Here is a 13,074-nt window from a genome sequence, read left to right as displayed (position 1 = left end):
TTGAATACGGTTTAGTACAGTTCAAACAAATAGTCGTTTGGTAGAAGAAAAGGAAATATTTCTTTTGAAATTTAAAATGTTAAAAGAGTATAAAAAGAAGCGTTTACCAACAGTTCAGGCAATGTCGAGTTGATTGATGAGTCGCGATTTATAGATGTCACGAACGGGCTTTGTATACATAAATGGCAGGCGTTTCACCTTTACAGCAAAAGTCAGGTAATAGAGTCAGTAACCACACAACAGAAAACAAATACATAACAACGAGACTGCCAAACAGGGTTTCAAGAACTATGTTATAAGAAGCGTATAATACGGTAGTATCAAACATGGCTTTAAGAACTGCACACTATAATGAAGCATACATACAATAATTACAGTATCAAACATGGCTTTAAGAACTACACACTATAACGAAGCATACATACAATGTCTACATTATAGCAGAGTTTCAAGAACTATGTTATAAGAAGCGAATATACGGTAATGATAGTATCAAACATGGCTTTAAGAACTACACACTATAACGAAGCATACATACAATAATTACAGTAGCAGACCGGGCTTCAAGAACTATGTTATAAGAAGCGTATGATACGGTAATGATAGTATCAAACATGGCTTTAAGAACTACACACTATAACGAAGCATACATACAATAATTACAGTAGCAGACCGGGCTTCAAGAACTATGTTATAAGAAGCTCATAATACGGTAATTATAGTATCAAACATGGCTTTAAGAACTACACACTATACTGAATGTAGTGCATACATACAATAATGCATACATACAATAATTACAATATCAAACATGGCTTAAACTATACACTATAACGAAGCACACATACAATAATTACAGTAGCAGATCGGGCTTCAAGAACTACGCTATAAGAAGCGTATAATACGGAAACTATAGCATCAAACATGGCATTAAGAACTACACACTATAACGAAGCATACATACAATTATTACAGTAGCAGACAGGGTTTCAAGAACCACGCGATAAAAAGCATATACAATATTGGATATTTCGTTGATGTAACAAAAGTTTATAATTAAGGTATATTGTAGTTATCAGGTTAAGGATTTATAAAGGTTCATTAACGTACTTTCAGAAACTTCAGTTTGAAATTGCTTCAGAAAATCAGATAACTAGACATGAAACTTTTTTTTTTAACTCAACTAATGTGTGTCAATTGATTAAGATCAATAAACCACGGTCGTGGACCAAGTTGTATGCTTGCTTCAAGTATCAAAATCCATGTAACTGTTGTGACGTCATCATTAAAGCTGTTTTCTGTGATCACTCTGATAACATTGTACTGCAGTCTGATTAAGTACATTTTCAAGTGAAAGTATAAATCACTTGACTTAGTCAAAGAATAAAGTAAGCTAAATTTGTAATTTTTTATAAATGTAATTAGTAACGACTTATACTTATACGAAGAGTGTATGGGCGACGGAATGTTATAGATTAAATTGAATGGATTCATTACTCTGTCATCAACATTCAAATAAGTGAAGATATCCAGGAGGGTGGGGTGGTTTAGTAAGATCGATCGCCAACTTTAGTTTGATAAGCATTCTTTAGGTTTGGAAAAGTTGAATTCCGGCCAAACTAAAACAGTTGATTTAATTCAACAGGACGGTGGGGGGGGGGGGGGAGGGGAGTGAGATAGAGAAAAAAGTAATGCATGGGTGGAGAGAGAGGTGGAGATAGGTGGAGAGAGAGGTGGAGGGAGAGAGGGGTGGGGCGGGGGAGAAAATACAAAAGAAGGGGGAACACGTCGACATTACTCTGTTAAGAACTTATAGAAACAGATTTGAGAAAAAGACAAGATATTGGTCTACAGACACAAAGAAAGACACTGCTATACACAAAGTATGGAACTATTCGACTGGTGAACTTGACTAATGCTTTGTGTAAATACCAATAAAACTTAAATTAGTTTTAATTGGGAAGTTCAATAACCTGAATTTCGCATCATCACACAGACAATGTTGTACTGCATTCGTGTATAATAAAGACAACCTACATGTTTATATAAAAATGGGGAATAAACAAATGTATCATTTTATGAGGTATATCATATTTCCCAGCGCTTTCTTATCATTTTGTATCCACCTATATATAGCTGTACCAATGAAAGGCGTCTCATCGTCATTTTTTTCATATTTTTTTCTGGCTACTTGAGTTTCAATAAGAGATCTCCGCAAGTTACCCGTGGGAAAAAAATGTAGGTTTAGCCAAAACGCGACAAAAAACACCAAATGAAAACTTACTGTCTGTGTTTGCGTACCAGCCTTTGTTCGTAAGTGACGGAATTACAAGCCTCAACAGATCTCTATTGATTGTGTGGGGAGCTTAAGTTATCGTGTGCGTTAAAGAGAAAAAAGAAAAATAACAACGAGGATTACAGTAGTACTGTGAGAGGATGAGTGGCCTAGTTCTTTTTTTCGTTTGTTAACGCTTTTAGGATTCCGTTACATATGGTCTATTGATATCTGATTGTTCCTGTTCTATTTTGTAATTGGTAGGCGAAGGAATTAACACGTTTTTAAGTGATCTCTTAAATGTATTTGGATGACTCTTTTTTGCGTGTTGCTTTCAATCGGTGCGAATTTTTTCTCAACCACAGGATATTGACAATGAACTCGGGCTAAACTCAAATCATTGTCATTTCATTTCGAATGTATTTTGTTATATTTGAATGGCGTTTTGCGTTTCTGAGGTTTCGACTGTAAGAAAAGAAGAAGAAGGAGAAGAAGAAGAAAAGAAAATCTCCTCTTTTGTTACCGAAATTAAACCGAATAAAAAAAAAATCGCGGAACTGGTCTTTGAGTACTTCTGAAACAGATAACGGATGCAAATACAAGTATACATTAGTACAGGGATTAATCACAATGTGTAAAGATTGATATATATATATATATATAATATATATATATATATAATATATATATATATATGTATATATATATATATATGTATATATATGTATATATATATATATATATATATATATATATATTTCATTGTTTTTTTTTCGTAGGTGCAGCATGCATGGACGATTGACGGACGAGCTATCGTCATTGAAAGAAAACAAATCCTGTCCATAGATGATACGCATGACTACCACAATAAACGATTAACTACAGACACTCCTCTCCGGACCCTACACCATCCCCTCCTCAACTCCACAATCATAAATGAATGCCACAGAGTTCATCGTACATTAATGCCACAAAGTTCGAACGCATTAATGCCCAAAGGGCTTTGGGTGTTCCGGGACATCACATGTCAAATTAGATGAAGGGGTGGTGTGTGTTTGTGGTGAGGGGGGGGGGTTGGACTCTGGAAGTTGAGGCAGTGGCGTAACGAGACTCTTCCCGAGACGAGTCATTTACACTGCAGATCTTTCTCGACTCGAGATTAGTCATTTACTTGAGTCACTCAGTGTTAGAGCTATGCCGAAAAACTTTAGTCTTCTTCAAGTCACTTTACGAGTCATGCAACGTTACAACACTAAGGGGGTGGGGTATGGGTGGGGTGTGGGTAGGATGCTGGTGGTAAAATGATGCTTGCGTTATTTTATTTGCATTCCCGGTAATTTGAGGAAAGGACATGACAGTTACACAGGGGATGAGTGGGGATGTTACACCCTGGGCGTTTAATAAGCACGAAAAATATCACTTAACACATTATTAACAACACATATATGATAGCAAGCAATTTTTTATCTTGTGAACGAAAATAAATCAAACAAAATGACGAAATTGCCAATACTTTAATTTCTCCTACTTCTTTGAATAATACGAATTTGTCTAACTTACGATTCATGTTGAAAAAAAGGGTTTTTTTTTTTTGCCAAAACTTAAAGCAAACAGAAGAAAAGAAAAAGTAATATAAAATCACTGGAATATATCAAACTTAAATATATAATATAAATAGAGTTATTTGTCCGTTCACTGATCTTAAATTATGTCAGAATTTTTTATCTTGAATTTTCCAAACGAAAAGTCAAAATAATAACAATTATATAAAGAAAACAAATGATAGCCCCCCCCACACCCCCACCACCACTCAATAAGAAACGTTTATTACTAGTGTGATGGAAGCCATCCTTTATTTCTCTGTGATTGCTGTTCGTGTTATCGAGTTTCTGTGACATTTCTTCAAGCATAAATTCTATTTCAATAAGCAAGTAGATAGAGGTACTTTTTAAAAAAAGTCGCCCAAGAAATAACCTGGGCACGAAAACCAAACTACCGAACCACTGATCCGCTCTCAACCCCAGTCCCCTTGCATCGGGACTGTGACTGTGTGATCATCGTCGGGTGTGTTCCTCGAAAGGGAACAGATACTACACATGATCTTAGCCAAAAGGCCGAGAAGCTAGTAGATAGAGGTCGGTTATTTCTGTGTACGATATCAAAAGATCCTTGAGGAACCTCATAATGCTATCGAGTCTGTAAACTTTCGTGACTATGTTCGTACTAAACCAGTAAAATAGTTATACTCTTCCTCTACTGTTTAGGAAAATGAAAAACATGTAATCTCCCGCCCCCCCCCCCCCCGCCCCCAATAAAGAGAGCAAAAAAAACTCGAAGGAATCTCAAATACAGACTAAACTGTTGACAATAGAAAGAGACAAAATTTAAATCGCTTAAGATGTCATTAGTCTTCTGGCGATGATTGAAAACATGCTTGTTGTTACTGTCACTTAATTACTGATCGATTAATTCTATTTACAAGAACCACTGGAACATGTTTTTCTTCCAAGGTTGATGTAAGAAAAAAAAAGGGGGTTCATGATTTTGCAACAAATATTAACTTTCTAATCAGATTTCGAAATAATAATCCACATGGCCATGTAGAGATCACGATATATCCTATTGATTCTATTAGGAGGCCTACCACTAGCGATCCAATAGCCTAAATGAGATGGTTGCTAGGATAATGACTTTCAGTATTATCACAGAGAGGAAATTTATTCAACCACGTCAATGGTGCTTGTTTTTATAATCTTGCATATTCCATACGTAATATCGCAGTTCAACCTATTCGGGACAATTTATGCCTCAACTGCACTGCCATGACCCGCTTGAAAGCGCTCTTTCTAACAGTATGGACAGCATGGATATTATTTTATTAGTATTATTTTATATACATACACATACACACACATTCACATAAATATAGGCCTATATATACATATATATATATATATATATATATATATATATATATATATGTATATGTATGGGTGTATGTATGTATTTTATGAGTGTATATATGTATGTGTACTATGTATGTATGTAAAGATATTGGCAGGAAAGGGTGATAGGTTGTTTCCACACCACACGGGTGTCTTTGGTCAGCCTCCGAAGTTAACAGATTGATGACTCGATCCGCTATCTTCGAATTCCCATAACCTTGTTTAACACGAAGTGTATCGATTGCCATTGTATTCTTTACACTATTACTGTCTGGGGTGATTGAGCCACTAGGTAAGTGTCAAAATACTCACCACTTAGTCGCCGTAAACCCTTCACGTTGGACAATACCCGTAGCAGATAACCTTTTTCTGTTCGTCCTGCCACAGTACCGTGTTGAAGTTAACACGCATGTTAATACCTTTGTATGAACGATCGAAAGGTGTGAGGCAACATCAAAAACTATACAATACCCTGAATAACATTTCAGTATCGGATTTTTTTTTTTCGCCAGTAAATTCGAGGTTGATTTCGTAATCAGGACAAATAATAGCATTAAATCATCAATTTATAGATGGATTAGCCAATCACGTCGGAATATATTTTGTTTTTGTTTAGTTTCAAAATGCTTACTCTCATTTCTTTTGTTCTCGAAGGTGGTCACACCTGCTGCAAGGTTAAATTGTTACTATTATTATTTTGCTCATTTATTCTTTCTGTTGTTGTTATATTCATGCGTTGTTATGCATGTATATAGTGCCACATGCCTTATGATACATAAATGATACATCTAAATTAACACAAAGTATGAGAATTCACTGATTATTCAGATTATGAGTGGAGTTAACCACTCAGACACATACGATAAGAAGTAAAATTGAGGGCAATCCAGTAATCTGCAAATCTGACGTGTAGATAGATAGATAGATAGATAGATAGATAGATAGATAGATAGATAGATAGATAGATAGATAGATAGATAGATAGATAGATAGATAGATAGATAGATAGATAGATAGATAGATAGATAGATAGATAGATAGATAGATAGATAGATAGATAGATAGATAGATAGATAGATAGATAGATAGATAGATAGATAGATAGATAGATAGATAGATAGATAGATAGATAGATAGATAGATAGATAGATAGATAGATAGATAGATAGATAGATAGATAGATAGATAGATAGATAGATAGATAGATAGATAGATAGATAGATAGATAGATAGATAGATAGATAGATAGATAGATAGATAGATAGATAGATAGATAGATAGATAGATAGATAGATAGATAGATAGATAGATAGATAGATAGATAGATAGATAGATAGATAGATAGATAGATAGATAGATAGATAGATAGATAGATAGATAGATAGATAGATAGATAGATAGATAGATAGATAGATAGATAGATAGATAGATAGATAGATAGATAGATAGATAGATAGATAGATAGATAGATAGATAGATAGATAGATAGATAGATAGATAGATAGATAGATAGATAGATAGATAGATAGATAGATAGATAGATAGATAGATAGATAGATAGATAGATAGATAGATAGATAGATAGATAGATAGATAGATAGATAGATAGATAGATAGATAGATAGATAGATAGATAGATAGATAGATAGATAGATAGATAGATAGATAGATAGATAGATAGATAGATAGATAGATAGATAGATAGATAGATAGATAGATAGATAGATAGATAGATAGATAGATAGATAGATAGATAGATAGATAGATAGATAGATAGATAGATAGATAGATAGATAGATAGATAGATAGATAGATAGATAGATAGATAGATAGATAGATAGATAGATAGATAGATAGATAGATAGATAGATAGATAGATAGATAGATAGATAGATAGATAGATAGATAGATAGATAGATAGATAGATAGATAGATAGATAGATAGATAGATAGATAGGTAGATAGATAGACTGAATCAAGTTACAATTTTCACCTATAACTTTATCCTGGATGCATGCACGGTCAGTTTACACTGATGGAACTCTTTTATACCTATATATTTCTAGAATATTTACCTTTGCGATACCATGCTATCGCAAAGTTAGCACAAACAATTGTGCGAGGTATACATGTTTTCTAGGTAATCTTTCCATTAAGGGTTTTCAAGTATTTACAGAAGTCAACCTGAGATGTTTTGTTGACTTGATCCGCTCTCGTAATTTCATTCTTTCTTTTCCCTTTTTCTCTCCCTCTCTCTTTTTTGTCCTTCTTCTTTTAATGGACTGCATTAAGTTTAACTTTCCAACTCCTGTTTTTAGAGCTTCTATTTGAGTTAGCTACCAAGCAACTCATGTTTTGTCACTAATCGACAGGTGTTAAGACACTTCTAATGACCGGTAACCCTTGAATGGTAGATTCTAAAGTTTGGGTAGTTATGGGAGCCTCGGGTCTCTCTTAGTTATCCCACTACCACTGTTGTCTGATTGGCGTTGCTTTAAAGACCAACCGTACGGTCTCGTTACTTTTCCTTCTCCGGTTTCTATATATATATTACCATATATGCTGTTTTCGCATAGCCTGGTTAGTGATATCAGTGTAGGCCTATGTATATCGATACAAGTCATTGGCGGCGATATTGAAACGTACCAGCAAAAGTGTGTAAAGAAAAAAGGTAAGGGGAGTTCCTTTACAAGATGTTTTTTTTATTATATATATTTGTTATCATATTCTGATGTGTGATGGAGTTAGTAATTTCTCGATAAGTATTGAATAATTTGGCATATGTACTGTTGAATTATCAATTTGATGACACTCTTGTGGATTTTAACCGTGTTCTCACGTCATGGTTGAGCAAGCTCTCGAATGGGGTGCGGTGGGGGGGGGGAGGGGGGTAGCTGGATCGGTAGAAGAAAGACCCATAAAGAGGGGAAAAGTGTTTTTCTTTTAAGAACAATTGATTCAGTTAGTAATCCACCGAATTTCAATCAGAATAAAACGTCTCTGTTGCACGGAATAAGAACAACTGTAGTTCTATACATAGCAAACGTCACATTTTAGGCAGTTATCTTTGTTTCTTACACAAGTCACTAAGAAACCACTGATCTGCGAAAAAATGGACTAAGCTACAATTTTTTCAATTCTTTTCCCATATAGAAGGAAAGAAAAACCACACAGAGATAATGACAAATCTCTTGTCTTGGTTCGGTCTACCCTATACCGATATCCTCCCCACCCCACCCCACCACCACTCCCTCTCCCTCGCCCAAAAGAACAAGGCCTGTAGTGGCCCTTCTCAACACGCAGAGCTCTTGAAACATTTTGAATTTTTCATTTCCTCCTTCCCAAATAACGCCATTGTTCGAAGCATGCCATACGGTACCTTTAAGGTTTCATGACCGTTGTTTGATTACGGGATTAGGAGGGCTTGAGACGCAAACTAAATCTGCCGGTTATTGTGCTATCATTACCGTCACTCAACTGCGAAGAGAGAAGCTTTCTCTCCTCCAAATATTTGCAGAACCTCCAGGGGTAACTTCGTACCCTTAAACAACCCTAAATCCGATTCATGACTGTCAGGAGAGAACTTGTGAGATTCCATTTTCTCCCAATTTATCCTATTCTTTTCTTTCATTCGGATAACCTAATCCCTTGAACAGAAGCTGACATTTTCCGTTAGTCTTTTGGCTCAGGGTGAACAGAAGATGAATAGGGGTCTTGGGATATTCTGTTTTCTTACCTCCAGGCCCTAACGGCTTAGCAAGGAGATTAGAGTACATTTTGCCTGCCGAGCACAAAAGAGACCCATTAAACACTCCTAAAGAAATCCAAACTGTGAAAAATTAAGAGTGGTCCGTCAGGCTTGTCTAAAGTCGTTTTATTAATCGTTATTTTTTTTTGTATCTTGTGTGTTGAGGACGAGTATATATACCGGTGGTTACTGGTCAAATTTAATACAATGAGGAACAAAGACAGGTATAATATCTATTAAAGAACTTTATGTTGTTACACATTTGTAATTGATTTCAATCCAAAGTGTATTACAAGTGGGGATTTGAATTTGATATGCTTGCGTGTGCATGTAAATAGTATAAATTTTATGATATTTTAAGGTCGTTATTCTATAATAATATATCTTAATATAGACCTATGTATATATTATATATATATATTTCTCAAAATTGCACCTTTTTCAAATGTATGCTCTGTTTCTTTGTTTGGGCTTTTGTTATGACCAAGTCGTTAACATGAATATTGGATGAAATAATGGGGGGGGGGGGGTAGAAAGAACAAAGGAATTATCTACGGCTTAGAACAGGATTCATATCAGAAAATTTGGTAAGACAAAGGCCTATACGTTCTATACCAACCCTCTCAAACGAGGTCATGACAGCTTGATTTGATAACATTTTAAGAAAACTGACATTGAATAAAATTTTGACCCCACTCCCCAAAAAATAATATATATCTCATTTGTTTTGTACGTAGGCATTGAAAAACATTATTAGAATGTGTAACAAATGCTGCTTTATTTAATTTTTTAATTTTATTTCTTTAAATTTTGTTAAGAACTTTTCTTCAATTACTATGCTCTTTCATATATGCCCATATGAGTGTGTATATATATTTTTGCTCACGAGTTTCGAAGATGAAAACGGAACACAGTAAAATTCCTTTGGATCTCTTAAGGTACCATTTTCTTCACGAACATGAGAGAGACACACACACACATACACACCCACACACATACACACAAACAGAAAAGTATTTTTATGCCGCTAGTTATATTGGGGGCAAAAGAGTATCCTAAGAGCGGCGTTATCTTAACTGAGTATGTGGTACTGTCGATTTCGTAAGCGGATTAGATTTGCTGAAATTCTACAATTTTTAGCCGGTAAAAATGCCCTCTTTATACCACAAATGGATTCCATTTCTTTTATTCCCCGTTCTTCTTTTTTCTTTCTTTCCTAAAAAACTTAAAAGCAATATATAATATAGTTTATAACTGGCTCTTCTTCTTAGCGAATGTAATAGAGAGTTATTTCCGAGGAAGGGATTGACGCAAATTAAAAAGCCTGGTATTGAAAGAACACCTATACCCCTGAGAGATATTGCCACAGTTTTGATGGACTCCAAATCACTTACGCGTATGAAGATAATTGTACATACCATTCATGATATCTATTAATTCTTTTTCAAGCTTTTTTCTTTTTCTTTTCTTATCTTTTTCTTACCTTACAATTTTTTTCCCTTTGCTTTTCCCATTTTTATATCCCCTTCATATTAGACCTAAGCAGTTTTTTAGCGATAAAATTAGAAATCTTTTAAAGGCGATTTCAGGACTGGGATAAAAAAAAGAAAGAATTATTTGTAAAGTCTTGCCTATAACCGCAAACTCCCGAGCTCAAGGACGTATCTTAAAAAAATCACTTTTTTTATCTCTATCTCTCTTTATCCTTTTCGTCAATTGTTAAATTTGAATGTCAGAAAGGTAATATGAATAAAAAAAAATTGTCATGTTATTGAGGTAATTAAACGGCTGATAAAAGACGTAAGTTTCCTGAAAAATTTTTCTCCTCCACTTTTGAAAGACTTGATTTTGTTGGTTATTCCGTAATGTTACTTTCTATTGCTTGAGTATCAGTCACTCTAAATTTAACGCATTTTTTGGGGCTTTACTGATGGCAAAAGTTGACGATGAAATTAGCTAAAATGATGAATATTAATAAGCTTAATTTGAATTTAAATAACTTTTTTTTTACTGTTAAAAAAAAGTGTCACATTTACTGTACGTATGTATGAGAATATTGAAACTTGATAATCTTAATTTGAATGCGTGAGTTATTAAATAGTTTTGAAAGAACAAAGATATTATTTAAAAGGGGGAGCTGAGAATCGAATTTGTATAATTTCATCTGCTGAGCACGAGGGAGGGGGGGGGGGGAGGGGAGGGGGTATAATTGACGGAGATCTAGGTCGGACAAATATGACGGTTATTTCGACGACTTGAACCAGTAATAAAAAGGAGTGGATCCTCAACCCTCACCATTCACTTCAAGACAAAGTATCAAATTTTGCTAAATTCTGGATACAACCACCGTCTTGCAGTGATAAGGTCCACAGTATTGCGACAAAACTTGTACGCAAGCGTACTAATATCGGATTCGAATAGAAGCCCAAATGGAGGCCAGAGGGTCCCATTTGCCCCGGGCCTTGGGACAATATGGAGGCTAGAGGGTCCCATTTGCCCCGTGCCTTGGGCCAATATGTAGGCTAGAGGGTCCCATTTGCCCCGGGCCTTGGGCCAATATGGAGGCTAGAGGGTCCCATTTGCACCGGGCCTTGGGACAATATGGAGGCTAGAGGGTCCCATTTGCCCCGTGCCTTTTGCCAATATGTAGGCTAGAGGGTCCCATTTGCCCCAGGCCTTGGGCCAATATAGATGCTAGAGGGTCCCATTTGCCCCGGGCCTTGGGCCAATATGTAGGCTAGAGGGTCCCATTTGCCCCAGGCCTTGGGCCAATATAGATGCTAGAGGGTCCAAATTTTTCCAGGTCTGGGCCAATATGGAGGCTAGAGGGTCCCATTTGCCCCAGGCCTTGGGTCAATATGTAGGCTAGAGGGTCCCATTTGCCCCGGGCCTTGGGCCAATATGGAGGCTAGAGGGTCCCATTTGCCCCGGGCCTTCGGCCACTACCCGATTGTCAGTCCACCGCTGCTTCAGAGACACACGGATATACAATTCCTGTTCTCTACCGTTGCAGTCGCTTCAGCGTTAAATGTTGCTGACGATGGTTACATTAGCCTACTTCTACACGAAGGTATACCGTAGTACCGTAAGTACCGTGTAATTAGTGTATGCGGCACAGTAACATTCCTAACTGTATACATAAATACATACATAGATACATACATACATACAGACACACATACATACAGACAGATTTACATACATACACCCATACATACACACCTACACACATACATATAGTCCCGATGTATGTATAGTTCGATCGTTTGTTTAATATTGTAATAATCCTTATAGATTCAGTCCACCAGCAGGTTTCTTAAATACCATCGTCTATGATCTATCGACAGCCGATCTCAACAACATATCACTGAGAATTCAATTTTCAATTTATCTCCCTTTGAAATCATATCCAAAACACTCCAATTCTAAATCCATAGCACCCATGATATAATGTAAAACAGCCTTACGGCAAACTGAAGGGTACTTAAAGAGGATGCGCTACATCTCGATCGTGGTTTGAACAGATTTCATTATTTATCTATAGTTAATTATAGCCTATTGAGCAGATGGAATTAACACCCCGGCGTTATTTGCCAAAAAACAACAAACGTTATAACAAAAGTTATCGCATAAAACATTTTCCATTCAAAAAAAGTTTTGTTAGTGAAACAACATGAAACGATATGTGTTTGATATTTTTTACGAAATTTCGTCGTCATATTTGTAACAGAAACAAGGCAACACACTTTTCAACGTATCACGCGAATTAGACGGCTCAAAATTCACCACACAGAGGTCATATTTTCTGGTGGTAATTTTTAATTACCACGGTAATGTCAAACGGAGTCTAAGATGGATATTTCTTTTCGTTAATGGCTTTTGTCCCCTTTCCTTTTTCATAGTTTGAAATAACTTTCATTTTTTTACGATATCTTCCTTTTTTGCCATCTTCTTCTTCATTCATGTAGACTGCAAAATGAAGACTATTTTATTAAAGATTGTTTTGCTCTGTTCATTGAAACCATTTACTAGATATAAATATATTTGTGACTACTTTACATAATTATATAATCGCAAGTATGTATCCTAAAGTTATCATTTTTTAT

The 13,074-nt window shown here is 35.6% G+C and overlaps 1 pseudogene; it reads right to left on the bottom strand.

Moving 5' to 3' along the window:
• Window positions 1-4,183: 4,183 nt before the first annotated feature.
• On the bottom strand, window positions 4,184-4,401 carry LOC139969305 (U2 spliceosomal RNA; annotated as a pseudogene).
• Between the last annotated feature and the right edge of the window lie 8,673 nt (window positions 4,402-13,074).

This window comes from Apostichopus japonicus, chromosome 6 (genome assembly GCF_037975245.1).
Source record: "Apostichopus japonicus isolate 1M-3 chromosome 6, ASM3797524v1, whole genome shotgun sequence".
Lineage (NCBI taxonomy): Eukaryota > Metazoa > Echinodermata > Holothuroidea > Aspidochirotida > Stichopodidae > Apostichopus > Apostichopus japonicus.
This window is presented reverse-complemented; position numbering and strand designations above follow the sequence as displayed.